The following is a 17,356-nucleotide window of genomic DNA, read 5'->3' as shown; positions in this document are numbered from 1 at the left end:
ATTTATTTTATTTTACCATTGCTGCCAACATGAATATTATATTTTAAAACATTCTTCTTGGTTTTAAATATGTTGATTTAATATAAGGTATCTAGAAAATACATTTTTTTCATTGCTGGTAATGTGGACATTTTTTTCTTTTCAGCTTTTGCTTTGTTTCAATTGAGGTTTGCAACTTATTTATTAGTATCTATTTATTATATATATTTAATTAGCAAACTTTTTGTGTATGTAGAGTTTAATATTTTTGTAGCCCCAAACAGAATTGTATTTTTCTTGATTCCACATGTAGAAGCTCCCTTCCTCTTCTGAGACTGGATGACTATTTACCTACATCATATTTTAGTAATTTTTATTTAATTTCTTAACGTTTATCTCATAAATCCATCCAGAATTTGTCCTGTTGTATTGTGGCCAATTGCTTTACCTGAGGTTTTTCTCCTCCATTGCACTTCAATGAGAGAAAGAAAAAAACTCACAGCTTTTATCTTGTTGCTTTTTTATTCACAGATAGCTTTATTTACAGGAGAACAGTAACTGATTCTGAAGTTTAGATGCAGAAGTATTTCTAATGTATTTATTTGAGACAAAGACAAGTACTTTTATAGTTGAGGAGCTACTTAAATTCTTTATATTTTGAAGTAAGTGGAGGAGAGAGGAACGTTTGAAAATTTTCTACTTTAATTAAATTCGTTGACATACATGTGATTATTTAATATAATTCAACAATATATAAAGGGAATATTCATTTGGAAGCATGAAGTTTCATACTACTTACGTAAAGTCCTTCTGGCAGAAGACATGGAATTATTCCATTACAGCATATTTAATTTGGTAACTATCACCATCAAATTATCCAAATGAATCATTTTGTGTTCAAATAAGCTTGCTTTCAAATAAATCTACTCATCCACTCTTTGAAAATAAAGCCAAAATACAGATTGAATGCTCTACCTACCTACCTACTATTTTCTAAGTACAAGGTATGTAAACAATAAACACCATTGTGATCTTTTGCTGAGAAAACTTTTATGTTTCTAAATGCTCTCTCTCTTACCCTTCTCCCATCCACATACACTCCCTCACGCTCCAGTCCCTGGCACAGTGCCTGGTCTAGCTTCAGGAAAAATGTTTTATGTTGTTTGTCTTAAGAGAGTATTAACCAATGTTGAAGAATTGTGGTTCTATCAAAAACATTTTAAAGAAAATAGTTAATAAGAATGAGAGCCATAACACAATGCTCTCATCCCCTAAAAATACTTTTTTAGCAATCATAACCACTTATTGTCCAAAAATATAATGTCCCAACATTTTAGGGCTGTCACATTCTTATTGACTGTTTTGATTAAAAAATGTGTTTCAATAAAAATAATTTTCTTCCACCCAAACACATTTGGAAAGTTAAAATATTTAGGTATACTCTGAGTTAAAGAGATACACTGAATTTTAAAAGTCAGTTTTTTCCCTTACGTGCATAAATGGTTCACAAAAATTCTTTAGTATTTCTACAAAATTGGAGGCAATTAAGACAATTATCCAGATTAATTCAGGAAAACACATTGCTTTTTTGGAAGAAAATATTTCTGTTATCCAGCTTAACTATCTATACATAAAGTTTCCAGAAAACTGCCTACACCTTTCCTATCTTTCAATATTTATGTAGGTGTTTTATATTTAAAGACAATTTTATTGTAGTGAAATATGACTGTGTTAAGAGATAAAGTGTGTAAATTCACATTGCTAAGTAACAAGCTTATGCTAATATTTCACACCTCAACCGTGAAAACAAACTACATTTACATACAATCTAACCAGTTAATTTACAGAAGCATCTCTTTATAATAGAAGAGTTTTCTTTTCTCAAAATATTATTGGGACTTCCCTGGTGGCACAGTAGTTAAGAATACGCCTGCCAATGCAGGGGACATGGGTTCAACCCCTGGTCCGGCAAGATTCCACATGCTGCAGAGCAACTAAGCCTGTGTACTCTACTACTGAGCCTTCGTTCTAGAGTCTGCGCGCCACAACTACTGAAGCCCACATGCTCTAGGGCTCATGTGCCACAACTACTGAGCCCACATGCCTGGAGCCTGTGCTTGGCAACAAGTGTCCTCCTGCACATGCTCCAGGAGTGAGTCGGCCGCCACCAGCGGTCAGTTTTTCTTTTCTCAAAATATTATTATTTAGATGATTAATTATAAGATTTTAATATTTGATCTTAATTATCATATATACCAGTAGAATTATCTGTAATTTGGTTGTATTTTAATTTATGGAGGATCAACTTAGGATACAACCCAATGGAATGTATTTGTTAGAGCTTAAGATGAGCTTTAATTAGTGATATTGCACCCAAAGAGTACCCATAATATAAATTACTGTGATCAGTCATATTATAATGTAAATATGCACATAAACTTTTACAACAGTTACTTTAGAGGCCGTTTAACTTTTCAGGTTGTAGAGAAATGTTTTTACACCTCTGTTGTTTGATGTTGTTAATGAGAGTTAAATAACAAAAAGGAAAATGAAATTTATAAACAGTTTATATTACAAGAAAGATCTATAATAAAATTATAATTTCTCAGATTATTACTTTTTTGTTGTTTCTAACTTTACATTAGTTTTAGACAAAATTAAGACTTTCTACCTAAAACGTCTATAATCCCTTAGCAAATAGAAAATACTTCTTTTCAAATATGTGCTGATATGTGTTTGCTAGCTGGGAGCTCTTTATTTCTAGTTAAACTTTTTGAACTTTACATTCTCATCATGGTTTGTATATATATATATATATATATATATATATATATATATATATATATATATATATACAGAGAGAGAGAAATTTGTCTTCAATATAAAATTATAATTTTTACTTTTATATTTACTAATGCTAACATTTGTTTTATTTTGGTAAATATATTTTATGGATCCAGTTATTATATTAGACTCTTTTTATCAGTCCCAAACTGAGTAGACTTTAATGTCTTGATCTATATAAATGATTTTTTTTTGCATTGAACTTATGATTGTAACTCAATACATTTTATATATTTTCCTGACATTTTAATTGATAACATAGTGATTTAGTTTTCAGGTTTGCAGTGTTACTCTTTTTAAAATTTTAAGCTTTCACATACCTTGATGTACCATCCTTAATTTTTGCCTCTGCTTCTTAAATAATTTCTACAACTTGAAAATTGTTCAAAGCTTTTTGTTGTATTATTTATATTCAGAGAAACTGTGCAACAAGTTCATGGACATAATCAATTCAGAGAAAATCCATCAGGGACATGGATCATACATCTAAAAACCTGGCTCAACTCTCATGTGTTACCTGGACTCATGCTTGTCCAATTTCCACCAGTATATCCTGAGATAAAGTATGTTTGAGGAGCAAACGTATTTTATACATTAATGTTCACTAAAGGATTCTATTTAGAGTGTTGATGATAAGAAAAGTATACCAGTGATTATTTGATTGTTCCAAAAGATTTCTCCATACACAGTTTTGTTTGTCTTGTTTTTGGATGTATCTCTAATGCATTTAGCATTTCAAGAAAACACTCATACACGAATAACTCTATAGTCCATAGTTACTCATTATGAGAAAAGCTAAATATCTGGAGTTTGACAGAGGAAATCAACCATTCATAGTTACTGCTTAAGAGATATCATCTTTTTTGTTGAATTTTGATCAAACATGATCTGAAAGTGACTATATGAGGTATAATTGTGGATCAATTCTTAATAAGTGTTTTGAATCACCAGTAGTCCATGTAATCTCATTCTTAGTTCACTCAATTATTCTTTGGTGATAAGTCCTTATGAAAGTCCCTTCTAAATAAACAAAATCAAATTCTGTAGGGCTGTATCTGGCCACAGAACAGAAATCCAACATTTGAGTGACCATACCCATATTGTTTGAAAATAAATAATTCAAATTCCCATGGTTATGAAAATAATTGGAAGAATTAAAGCTGCTCAATCTTTGTAATCCTAAGAAGCACATCTTGATATCCATCATATTCCGACACAGCTTTTGCTTTATGAAGCAACTAATATGAGAATTGATTAGTTCTTACTGTGAGGAGGATAGATAGCATTAGGCAAAGGAAGTTGCTCTAACAAAATAATTGCATAGTTTGTTGGAAAAAAACCTGAAAGATTAATGACTTTTTTAAAGCAGTAGAACTCTCCTTTTATTTATGCTGCCAATAAAAGAACCATAAATCACAATGAAGAGGGGTTTTGTAAAATGAGTCCTTGTTTAAATCAAAGCATTATTTTTCTTTGTTGTTTTAACAGTGCTTTAATTGTAGGAACAAAGTAACATAACTCTACTGTAGATGGTCTTTATAACTCCTCTATTTGCATTCTTTATTATTATTTTTAAAAATCCAGACAAAATTGTACTTTTTTTTGTGATAATCTCACCGATTTATTGGACCAAGGAGTAGTCATTAGCTACATCCATCATCTATTTAAGTAATCCTGTGTCTCTAGAAATGTTCTTTTAAAAATACACTTTAATATACCATAATAAATTTTCATTTCAATTTTAAATATCCCTAAATGCAAAGTTCAACTTGTTACTGTTTTAATTCTTTTTTTTAACTAAATTTATTTATTTTGTTTATTTATTTTTGGGTGCATTGGGTCTTCATTGCTGCACACAGGCTTTCTCTAGTTGCAGTGAGCAGGGGATATACTTCCTTGTGGTGCACAGGCTTCTCATTGTGGTGGCTTCTCTTGTAGCAGAGCACGGGCTCTAGGCACATGGGCTTCAGTAGTTGTGGCTCGCGGGCTCAGTAGTTGTGGCTCACAGCTCTAGAGCGCAGGCTCAGTAGCTGTGGCACACGGGCTTAATTGCTCTGGGTCATGTGGGATCTTCCCGGACCAGGGCTCGAACCCGTGTCCCCTGCATTGGCAGGCAGATTCTTAACCACTGTGCCACCAGAAAAGCCCAATTCTTTTTTTATAATAAACTATTCTCTATTTGTTTTGCTTTTGTTTTTTTATATTATGACTTTTGGTAATTTAATTTCAAGATCTCTTATTTTGAAAAGATAAGGTGCAGTTAAAAAGTAGACACAAAATGTAGTGGCTTTTCAGAAAGTAAGTTTATTGCCATTATTTATAAGAAGTCTAGACTGGGGATTCTAGATTTGAGGCTCCTCGTCTGTGGTGGCTTTCCTCCATGTGGTCACACAGGGACCCAGGCTGACAAATTCTCGGACTTTGTTAAGTTGTGGCTGTTGAGGACACCAGAGTTATCTCCATGTTCATCTACTGGAAAGGGGAAAAAGCATAGAGAAGATCATATAGGAGGTCCTCAGAGACCAGGTCAGAAAGCAGGAAACATCATTTCCAATTAAGGTGACTATCCCTGATCTCAAGACAGCAGTGAGCAGTGGCTTGAAGAGAGATCTTAGTTCCCTGTCCAGGAATTGAACCTGGGTAGCCTGGATGAAAACCAGGAGGAATCCTAGCCACTAGACCAGCAAGTCTTAGAGGCTAGAAGCAAAGTTTCCCTGGCTCTTGCCAGGGAAAGGATGTTTCAAGGAGACAAAAACTCCTAAAGAGGTACAAAGTTTATTATTAGAAACACAACACAACATGTGAGAGAGCACACTAAACAGTTTGTTTATTTAAGATAGAAGAAAGGCAGAATTTCGTTTCTTTTTATGGCTGAGTAATACGCCATTGTATATATGTGCCACATCTTCTTTATCCATTCATCTGTTGATGGACACTTAGGCAGAGGTGATTAAATCATTTATATAGGGCAATTCTTCAGGATCTTTGTTTACCTTTGGACAATTATCTTGTTTCTTTTTCCACACCTGTCCTGCCCTAGGACCCTCCCCAACATGGGCGAGCAACTTTTTTATTTCCAAGACAGATTCCAGCCCAGCAGCCTATGAGAGGCTTAGCATCACCTATTATAGGGTAGTGCCCTCTCCTTTTTGACCCCCAAGGAGCCTTTTTGCACATGTGTAGTCGGGGAGGTCTCCTTGACCTCAAGAATGAGAAATCTGTGATCTCTTTATCTTTTATCTGGCCCTAACTCAGTTTCCCTGGGTCTTTCCTGATTTTAACACTAAAATTCCCATGTCCTGGAAATCCCCTTAGTTATAAACAAAAATGGTTACTCATCTGATCTCCATTTACATTTCATTGCAGAAAACTTAACCACATGGCTACACCTAAAGGCAAGAAAACTCAGACACACCTAAATCTGTGGTTAACAGAGGGAAAAGGATTAGAGATTTGTTGGACTGCTGGCAGTGTGATCCACCAAGGACTTTATTTTATTAATCTTTAAGCCAAAGCCTCTAATTTACTACTTGGCTTAGAGTAGGATGTAAATAAATGTGGATGAAATAAAATTAATGGTATAACTATTTTTTAAAAAACATCTTTATTGGAGTATAATTGCTTTACAATGGTGTGATAGTTTCTGCTGTATAACAAAGTGAATCAGCTATACATAAACATATATCCCCATATTTCCTGCCTCTTGCATCTCCCTCCCACCCTCCCTATCCCACCCCTCTAGGTGGACAAAAAGCACTGAGCTGATCTCCCTGTGCTATGCGGCTGCTTCCCACTAGCTATATATTTTACAATTGGTAGTGTATATATGTCCATGCCACTCTCTCACTTCATCCCAGCTTACCCTTCCACATGTCCTCAAGTCCACAGACATGTCTGTGTCTTTATTCCTGTCCTGCCCCTAGGTTCTCCAGAACCATTTTTTAAAAATTCCATATATATGTGTTAGCATATGGTATTTGTTTTTCTCTTTCTGACTTACTTCACTCTGTATGACAGACTCTTGGTCCTTCCACATCACTACAAATAACTCAATTTCGTTTCTTTTTATGGCTGAGTAATACGCCATTGTATATATGTGCCACATCTTCTTTATCCATTCATCTGTTGATGGACACTTAGGTTGCTTCCATGTCCTGGCTATTGTAAATAGAGCTGCAATGAGCATTGTGGTACATGACCCTTTGAATTACGGTTTTCTCAGGGTATACGATCAGTAGTGGGATTGTTGGGTCATATGGCAGTTCTATTTTTAGTTTTTTAAGGAACCTCCATACTGTTCCCCATAATGGCTGTATCAATTTACATTCCCACCAACAGTGCAAGAGGGTTCCCTTTGCTCCACAATGGTGCAACTATTTTATTTCTCCTTTTAACTTAAAAAAAGGCAAGGCTGAAAAGCTACATGGCTTTTTTAAAATTATTAAAGTATAGTTGATTTACAACATCATATTAGTTTTAGGTGTCCAGCACAATGGTTCAGATATATATATATATATATATATATATATATATATATATATATCCTTTTTCAGATTCTTTTCTCTTAGAGGTTATTACAAAATATAAAATAGATAGCTAGTGGGAAGCAGCAGCATAGCACAGGGAGATCAGCTCAGGGCTTTGCAACGACCTAAAGGGGTGGGAAGGAGGCTCAAGAGGGAGGAGATATGGGGATATATGTATGCATATGGCTGATTCACTTTGTAGTACAACAGCCACTAACACGGCATTGTGAAGCAATTATAACCCAATAAAGATGTATTTAAAAAAAGACAAATATAAGACATGGTACCATAAAACTCCTAGAAGCAAACATAGACAAAATATTTTCTGATATAAATCATACAAATGTTTTCTTAGGTCAGTCTCTCAAGGCAAAAGAAATAAAAGCAAAAATAAACAAATGGGACCCAATCCAACTTACAAGCTTTTGCACAGCAAAGAAAACCATAAACAAAATGAAAAGACAACCAACAGAATGGGAGAAAATATTTGCAAATGATGCAACTGACAAGGAGTTAATTTCCAAAATATATAAACAGTTCACAGAGCTCAATATCAAAAAAACAGACAACCCAATCAAAAAATTGTCAGAAGAAGTAAATAGACATTTCTCCAAAAAAAGACATAGAGATGGCCAACAGGCACATAAAAATATTCTCAGCATCACTAATTATTAGAGAAATACAAATCAAAACTACAATGAGGTATCACCTCACACTGGTCAGACTGACCATCATCAAAAAGTCTACAAATAATAAATGCTGGAGGAGGTATGGAGAAAAGGGAACCCTCCTACGCTGTTGGTGGCAATGTAAATTTGTGCAGCCGCTATGGAGGTTCCTTTAAAAACTAAAAATAGAGCGACCATATGATCCAGCAATCCCACTCCTGGGTATATATCTGGAAAAGATTAAAACTCTAATTTGAAAAGATACATGCACCCCAGTGTTCATAGCCACACTATTTATAATAATCAAAACACAGAAGCAACCTAAATGTCCATCAATAGATGAACAGATATGTATATGTGTGTGTGTGTGTATATATATATATATATATATATATATATATATATATATATAATGGAATATTACTCAGCCATAAAAAAGAATGAAACAATGCCATTTGCAGCATCATGAATGGACCTAGAGATTATCATACTAAGTGAAATAAGTCAGACAAAGACAAATATTATCTGATATCACTTACATGTGGAATCTAAAAGAATGATACAACTGAACTTATTTACAAAACAGAAATAGACCCACAGACATAGAAAACAAACTCATAGTTACCTAAGGAGAAAATGGGGGAGGAATAAATAAGGAGTTTGGGATTAACAGATACAAGCTACTATATACAAAACAGGTAACCAGCAAGGTCCTGCTGTATAGCACAGGGAACTATATTCAATATCTTATAATAACCTGTAATGAAAAAGAATCTGAAAAAGATATATATATATATATATGTGTGTGTGTGTAACTGAATCACTTTGCTGTACATCTGAAATTAATACATTGTAACTCAACTGTACTTCAATTAAAAAAAAATATTGAGTATAGTTTCTTGTGCTATACAGTAGGACCTTCTTGGTTATCTGTTTTATATATGGTAGCTTTTATCTGTTAATCTAAACCATCTAATTTATCCCTCCCCTCCTTTCCCCTTTGGTAGCCATAAGTTTGTTTTCTAGATACATAGCTTTTTGTACAAAGCTCTGGTAAAAAGCCTTTTTTCAAGAAAAAATATTTATCTAATATAATTACTTGATATTATTAATGAAGTCAGCTTTCTATTCTTATGCACATTCTTAATCTCAATCAGCTAGCCTTGTTTTTAACAAAGTAAAAAAATGTCTTTTCCTTACATGGTCTATTCAAAATTATACTTAATCACCTTCTCCTTTTGTGACTTTGAAAGCTCACCTAATTTTAGCTGAACGTGTGACACATAATTGGCAGGATGCTGCAGTAAAAAGAACAAGGAGGATTTAGGTCACCTAAGTGTTATCCCTTAGCAGGTAAATGGTTTTAAGCATGTCATTTAAACTGTCTGGACTTCAATTTCATTATCCCTCAGATTGAAATATTAATGTCTTTCCAATTTATATCAAAAGGTTATGTTTAAGGTAAAATTGGACAATGTAAACAGAGCACTTATGAATGGTAAAGTGTTATGAGAACATTTGCTCTCCTGAACCATGATGTCTACTTATGGGGCTGTGTAAAGCACCATGCTTGAATTTTAAAGCTATGATGGGATGCAAGTTTCAGACTTCCCTGTTTGTTAGCATTCCCTCCTCATTGTAGATGAAAATAAATAATGAATCCTTATGTTGCTGGAGACTTTGTTATTTCCTAAGAAGAACACCTCAGAATGGAGGGAATAATATTTTCCAATCTTGGAAAAACATTACTTTTCTGCATACTGACAGAGAAAGTTATGTTGAGATATTTTAAAATTTGCCTCCAGACATAATACATGCTTAAAAAATTATAAGATGGTGACCAATTGAGAAAAAATGCTCAAAGTGATAGATTTTTCTATGCAAGATAAAATTACCTAGCCTACAGAAAAAGTGTTAAGATAAATATATATATGGATATATAATTAATTATGATAATTTAAACCAAAGAATAGATTTTAGTCAATACATAAGATAAGCATTTTTATGTCTTAGTCCCTTTACATTTGAATTAGACAGAAACACTTTAAGAGTTCTTTGTCCTTTGTGATAATATAAAGGAAATTGAAGAAACAGATAGCATAAGGCTATTAGAAAATGCGGGGGAAGACTTAGAGCACTGGTTTTTAAACGATGTCTCTTGAGCAATTCAGAATGCCTCAGCTGCCAGGCAGAGAATTAAAGAGGAAACAGAGCAGACAGGCTCAAGATCTGCCCTTCTATTTCAGCCACAGCAAAGTAGCTACTTTTTTAACATCTTTATTGAAGTATAATTGCTTTACAATTTTGTGTTAGTTTCTGCTGTATAACAAAGTGAATCAGCTATACATATACGTATATCCCCATATCCCCTCCCTCTTGCATCTCCCTCCCACCCTCCCTATCCCACCCCTCTAGGTGGTCACAAAGCACTAAGCTGACCTCCCTGTGCTATGCCACTGATTCCCACTAGCTATCTATTTTACATTTGATAGTGTATGTATGTCCATGCCACTCTCTCACTTCGTCCCAGCTTATCCTTCCCACTCCCCATGTCCTCAAGTCCATTCTTTACATCTGCGTCTTTATTCCTGTCCTGCCCCTAGGTTCTTCAAAACGATTATTATTATTTTTAGAGTCCATATATATGTGTTAGCATACAGTATTTATTTTTCTCTTTCTGACTTACTTCACTCTGTATGACAGTATCTAGGTCCATCCACCTCACTACAAATAACTCCATTTCTTTTCATGGCTGAGTAATATTCCGCTTTATATATGTGCCACATCTTCTTTCTCCATTCATCTGTTGATGGATACTTAGGTTGCTTCCATGTCCTGGCTATTGCAAATAGAGCTGCAATGAACATTGTGGTACATGACTCTTTTTGAATTATGGTTTGCTCAGAGTATATGCTCAGTAGAGGTATTGCTGGGTCATATGGTAGTTCTACTTGTAGTTTTTATTTTTATTTTTATGTTTTTGTGGTACGTGGACCTCTCACTGTTGTGACCTCTCCCGTTGCAGAGCACAGGCTCTGGACATGCAGACTCAGTGGCCATGGTTCACGGGCCCAGCCACTCCACGGCATGTGGGATCTTCCTGGACCGGGGCACAAACCCGTGTCCCCTGCATCGGCAGGCGGACGCTCAACCACTGTGCCACTAGGGAAGCCCTATTATTAGTTTTTTAAGGAACCTCCATACTGTTTTCCATAGTGGCTGTATCAATTTATATTCCCACCAACAGTGCAAGAGGGTTCACATGCATGACACACTCTCTAGCATTTATTGTTTGTAGATTTTTTGAGGATGGCCATTCTGACAGGTGTGAGGTGACACCTCACTGTAGTTTTGATTTTCATTCTCTAATGATTAGTGATGTTGAGCATCCTTTCATGTATTTGTTGGCAATCTGTATATCTTCTTTGGAGAAATGTCTATTTAGATCTTCTTGCCATTTTTATATTGGGTTTTTGTTTATTTGATATTGAGCTGCATGAGCTGCTTGTATATTTTGGAGATTAATCGTTTGTCAATGAATCACTTGGAAATATTTTCTCCCATTCTATGGGTTCTCTTTTTGTATTGTTTATGGTTTCCTTTGGTGTGCAAAAGCTTTTAAGTTGCATGAGGTCCCATTTGTTTATTTTGTTTTTATTTCCATTTCTCTAGGAGGTGGGTCAAAAAGGATCTTGCTGGAATTTATGTCATAGAGTGCTCTACCTATGTTTTCCTCTAAGAGTTTGATAGTGTCTGACCTTACATTTAGGTCTTTAATCCATTTTGAGTTTATTTTTGTGTATGGTGTTAGGGAATGTTCTAATTTCATTCTTTTAAATGTAGCTGTCCAGTTTTCCCAGCACCACTTATTGCAGAGGCCGTCTTTTCTCCACTGTATATTCTTGCCTTCTTTATCAAAGATAAGGTGATCATATGTGTGTGGGTTTATCTCTGGGCTTTCTATCCTCTTCCATTGATCTATATTTCTGTTTTTTTCCAGTACCATACTGTCTTGATTACTGCAGCTTTGTAGTATAGTCTGAAGTTCGGGAGAATGATTCCTCCAGCTCTGTTTTTCTTTCTCAAGATTGCTTTGGCTATTCAGGGTCTTTTGTGTTTCCATACACATTGTGCAATTTTTTGTTCTAGTTCTGTGAAAAATGCCATTGGTAGTTTGCTAAGAATTGCATTTAATCTGTAGATTGCTTTGGGTAGTAGAGTCATTTTCACAATGTTGATTCTTCCAATACAAGAACATCGTATATCTCTCCATTTGTTTGTATCAGCCTTAATTTCTTTCATCAGTGTCTTATAGTTTTCTGCATACAGGTCTTTTGTCTCCTTAGGTAGTTTGATTCCTAGGTATTTTATTCTTTTTGTTGCAATGGTAAATGGGAGTGTTTCCTTAATTTCTCTTTCAGATTTTTCATCATCACTGTAAAGGAATGCAAGAAATTTCTGTGCATTAAATTTGTATCCTACAACTATACCAAATTCATTGATTAACTCTAGTAGTTTTCTGATAGCATCTTTAGCATTCTCTATGTACAGAATCATGTCATCTGCAAAGAATGACAGTTTTGCTTCTTCTTTTCTGATTTGGATTGCTTTTATTTCTTTTTCGTCTCTGATTGCTGTGGCTAAAACTCCCAAAATTATGTTGAATAATATTGGTGAGAGTGGGCAACCTTGTCTTCTTCCTGATCTTAGTGGAAATGGTTTCAGTTTTTCACCATTGGGAATGATGTTGGCTGTGTGTTTGCCATATATGACCTTTATTATGTTGAGGTATATTCCCTCTATGCCTACTTTCTGGAGAGTTTTTATTGTAAATCAGTGTTGACTTTTGTCGAAAGCTTTTTCTGCGTCTATTGAGATGATCACATGGTTTTTATCCTTCAGTTTGTTAATATGGTGTATCACAGTGATTTATTTGCATATATTGAAGAATCCTTGCATTCTTGGGATAAACCCCACTTGATCATGGTGTATGATCCTTTTAATGTGCTGTTGAATTCTGTTAGATAGTATTTGGTTGAGAATTTTTACATCTATGTTCATCAGTGATATTGGCCTGTAGTTTTCTTTTTTGGTTGCACCTTTCTCTGGTTTTGCTATCAGGGTGATAGTGGCCTTGTAGAGTGAGTTTTGGAGTGTTCCCCCCTCTGCTATATTTTGCAGGAGTTTGAGAAGTATAGTTGTTAACTCTGCTCTATATGTTTAATAAAATTACCCTGTGAAGCCATCTAGTCCTGGGCTTTTTGATGTTGGAAGAATTTTAATCACAATTTTAATTTCAGTGCCTGTGATTGGTCTATTTATATTTTCTATTTCTTCCTTGTTGTTTAGCCTCCATGTGTTTTTATTTTTTACAGGTATTTCCTGTAATTGATATCTAGTCTCATAGCATTGTGGTTGCAAAAGATATTTGTTATAATTTCAATTTTCTTAAATTTATCAAGGCTTTCTTTGTGAACCAAGATATGATGTCCTCTGTAGAATGTTCCATAAGCACTTGAGAAGAAAGTGTATTCTGTTGTTTTTGGATGGAATACCCTATAAATATTAATTAAATCCATCTTGTATAATGTATCATTTAAAGCTTGTGTTTCCTTATTTATTTTCTTTTTGGTTGATCTGTCTATTGGTGAAAGTGAGGTGCTGGAGTCCCCTACTATGATTGTGTTACTGTCAATTTCCCCTTTTATGGCTGTTAGCATTTGCCTTATGTATTGTGGTGCTCCTATGTTGGGTGCATAAATATTTACAATTGTTATATCCTCTTCTTGGCTTGATCCCTTGATCATTATGTAATGTCCTTCTTTGTCTCTTGTAATAGTCTTTATTTTATTTATTTATTTATTTTTTCCTGTATTTATGTTTATTAAAAACTGCCACAAACAAACAAATCCTGTACAAAAAGCAGCCATGGCATCGATCACTTTAAAATCATAATCTTGAGAGACACAATTTGCTTAGGACTCCACCATCTTCTAACTTAGCCATGTAGTCTTCCTCTGCCACGTCTTCTTCTTCTTCATTACTTTGAAATAGTAGTCTTGAGAGATATTGTCGCCTAGGACCCCCTCTTCCTCTGCCTCGGCCACATCCTCTTCCTCGTCCTCAGCCTCTTCCTGTAACAGCTTCCCTTTTCTTAGACTTCACCTTTGGTTCAACATCCACGACAAGTGTATCTAGAGGTAACCTGTCTGGCAGAATAAAATATCAAATGTTATTTCCTCGAATACTCAGTGTTTCCAGCTATACAGGTTTTTTGTTCTTCAGGGTCATTTTCACAGCTTTAAGATGTGTATTCATAGGCTTCCCTGGTGGTGCAGTGTTTGAGAATCTGCCTGCCGATGCAGGGGATACGGTTTCGTGCCTCGGTCTGGGAAGATCCCACATGCCGCAGAGTGGCTGGGCCCGTGAGCCATGGCCACTGAGCCTGTGCGCCCGGAGCCTGTGCCCTGCAATGGGAGAGGCCACAACAGTGAGAGGCCTGCGTACTGCAAAAAAAAAAAAAAAAGATGTGTATTCATGCTGACATCTACACCTGTGATTGTTCCATGGACCTGTGTTCCATTCTTTAATTCAATGGTTACAGTTACGTGACTCAATCTCATCAAAATTCTCACGAGCTTCATCCTAGCGGCGCCGTCATCCTTTTGGCCCGATAGTACACAAAACCCAACAACCGAGCGCCGACTGGCTATGAATATCAATAGTCTTTATTTTAAAGTCTATTTTTTTTCTGATATGAGAATTGCTACTCCAGCTTTCTTTTGATTTCCATTTGCATGGAATATATTTTTCCATCCCCTCACTTTCAGTCTGTATGTGTCCATAGGTCTGAAGTGGGTCTCTTGAAGATAGCATATATATGGGTCTTGTTTTTCTGTCCATTCAGCCAGTGTATGTCTTTTGGTTGGAGCATTTAATCCATTTACATTTAAGGTAATTATCGATATGTATGTTCCTATTAATGTTTTCTTAATTGTTTTGGGTTTGTTATTGTAGGTCTTTTCCTTGTCTTGTGTTCCTGCCTAGAGAAGTTCCTTTAGCATTTGTTGTAAAACTGGTTTTGTGGTTCTGACTTCTCTTAGCTTTTCTGTAAAGGTTTTAATCTCTCTATCGAATCTGAATGAATTTCTTGCTGGGTAGAGTAATCTTGGTTTGTAGGTTTTTCCCTTTCATCGCTTTAAATATGACCTGTCACACCCTACTTGCTTGCAGTTTCTGCTGAAAAATCAGCTGTTAAACTGATAGGGATTCCTTGTATGTTATTTGTTGCTTTTCCCTTACTGCTTTTAACATTTTTTCTCTGTAGTTAATTTTTGAAATTTCAATCAGTATGTGTCTTCCCATGTTTCTCCTTGGATTTATCCTGTATGGGACTCTCTGTGCTTCCTGGACTTGATAGATTATTTCCTTTCCCATGTTAGGGAAGTTTTCAACTGTAGTCTCTTCACATATTTTCTCAGTCCCTTTCTTTTTCTCTTCCTCTTCTGGGACCCTTATAATTTGAATGTTTGTGTATTTAATGTTGTACCTGAGGTCTCTGAGGCAGTCCTAAATTCTTTTCATTCTTTTTTCTTTATTATGCTCTGTTGTAGTTATTTCTGCTATTTTATCTTCCAGGTCACTTACTGTTCTTCTGCCTCAGTTATTCTGCTATTGATTCCTTCAAAGAGTTTTAATTTCATTTATATTGTGTTGTTCATCATTGTTTGCTCTTTAGTTCTTCTAGGTTCTTGTTAAACGTTTCTTGTATTTTCTCCATTCTCTTTCCAAGATTTTGGATCATCTTTACTATTATTACTCTGAATTCTTTTTCAGGTAGACTGCCTATTTCCTCTTCATTTGTTTGGTCTGGTGGGTTTTTTACCTTGCTCCTTCATCAGCTGCTTATTTCGCTGTATTCTCATTTTGCTTAACTTACTGTACTTGGGGTCTCCTTTTCTCAGGCCGCAGGGTCTCCTTTTTCAGGCTTCAGGTTCATAGTTCCCATTGTTTTTGGTGTCTGACCCCTTTGGGCAACGTTGGTTCAGTGGGTTGTGTATGCTTCCTGGTGGAGAGGTCTGTTGCTGTGTTATGGTGAATGAGGATATATCTTGTCTTTCTCGTGGGTAGGCCCGCATCTGGTGGTGTGTTTTGGTGTTTCTGTGAACTTATTATGATTTTAGGCAACCTCTCTGGTAATGGGTGGGGTTGTGTTCCTGGCTTGCTAGTTGCTTGGCATGGGGTGTCCAGCACTGGAGATTTCTGGTCCTTTAGTGGATCTGGGTCTTAGCTTTGAGACAGAGATCTCTGGGAGAGCTCTTGCTGATTGATATTACATAGGGCCAGGAGGTCTCTGGTGGGCCAGTGTACTGAAATCGACTCTCCCATCTCAGAGGCTTAGGCCTGACCTCTGGCTGGAGCACCATAACCCTGTCAGCCACATGGCTCAGAAGAAAAGTGAGAAAAAAGAAATAAAGAACAAAATAAAATAAAGTTATTAAAATAATTTTTTTAATTGTTAAAGTAAAAAAATAAAAAAAGTATTAAAAAAAATGAAAGAAAGAAGAGAGCAACCAAATCAATAAACAAATCTGCCAATGATAATAAGCTCTAAATACTACCTATGATAAACATAAAATCAGAAACTATTTAGCTGCAGAAAGCAAACCCCAAGTCTACAGTTGCTCCCAAAGTCCACCAGCTCATTTTGGGAAGTTTCGTTGTCTATTCAGGTTTACCTCAGATGCAAGGTACATGAAGTTGATTGTGGAGCTTTAATCTGCTTGTCTTGAGGCTGCACGGAGAAATTTCCCTTTCTCTTCTTTGTTCACACAGCTGCTGGGGTTCAGCTTTGGATTTGGCCCTGCCTCTGTGTGTAGTTCACTCTCTGGCATCTGTTCCTCACCCAGACAGGAGGGGGTTAAAGGAGTGGCTGATTAGGTGGCTCTGGTTCACTCAGGCTGGGGGGAGGGAGGGGTATGGAATTGCGGGACAAGCCTGCGGCAGCAGAGGCTAGTATGACGTTGCAACAGCCTGAGATGTGCCATGTATTCTCCTTGGGAAGTTGTCCCTAAATCACGGGACCCTGGCTGTGGCAGACTACACAGGCTCCTGGGAGGGGAGGTGTAGATAGTGACCTATGCTTGTACACACGATTCTTGTTGGATGCAGCAGCAGTGTTTGCATTTCATGCCTGTCTCTGGTGTCTGTGCTGATAGTGGTGGCTCACATCTGCTCCTTTAGGTGGTGCTCTGAATCCCCTCTCCTCACGCACCCTGAAACAATGGTCTCTTGACTCTTAGGCAGTTCCAGACTTTTTCCTGGACTCCCTCCTGGCTA

General features: G+C 36.0%; 1 pseudogene; it reads right to left on the bottom strand.

Moving 5' to 3' along the window:
- Window positions 1-13,966: 13,966 nt before the first annotated feature.
- LOC136122074 (small nuclear ribonucleoprotein Sm D1 pseudogene) lies at window positions 13,967-14,661 on the bottom strand (annotated as a pseudogene).
- Between the last annotated feature and the right edge of the window lie 2,695 nt (window positions 14,662-17,356).

The sequence above is a fragment of the Phocoena phocoena genome, chromosome 4 (genome assembly GCF_963924675.1).
Source record: "Phocoena phocoena chromosome 4, mPhoPho1.1, whole genome shotgun sequence".
NCBI classification, from domain to species: domain Eukaryota; kingdom Metazoa; phylum Chordata; class Mammalia; order Artiodactyla; family Phocoenidae; genus Phocoena; species Phocoena phocoena.
This window is presented reverse-complemented; position numbering and strand designations above follow the sequence as displayed.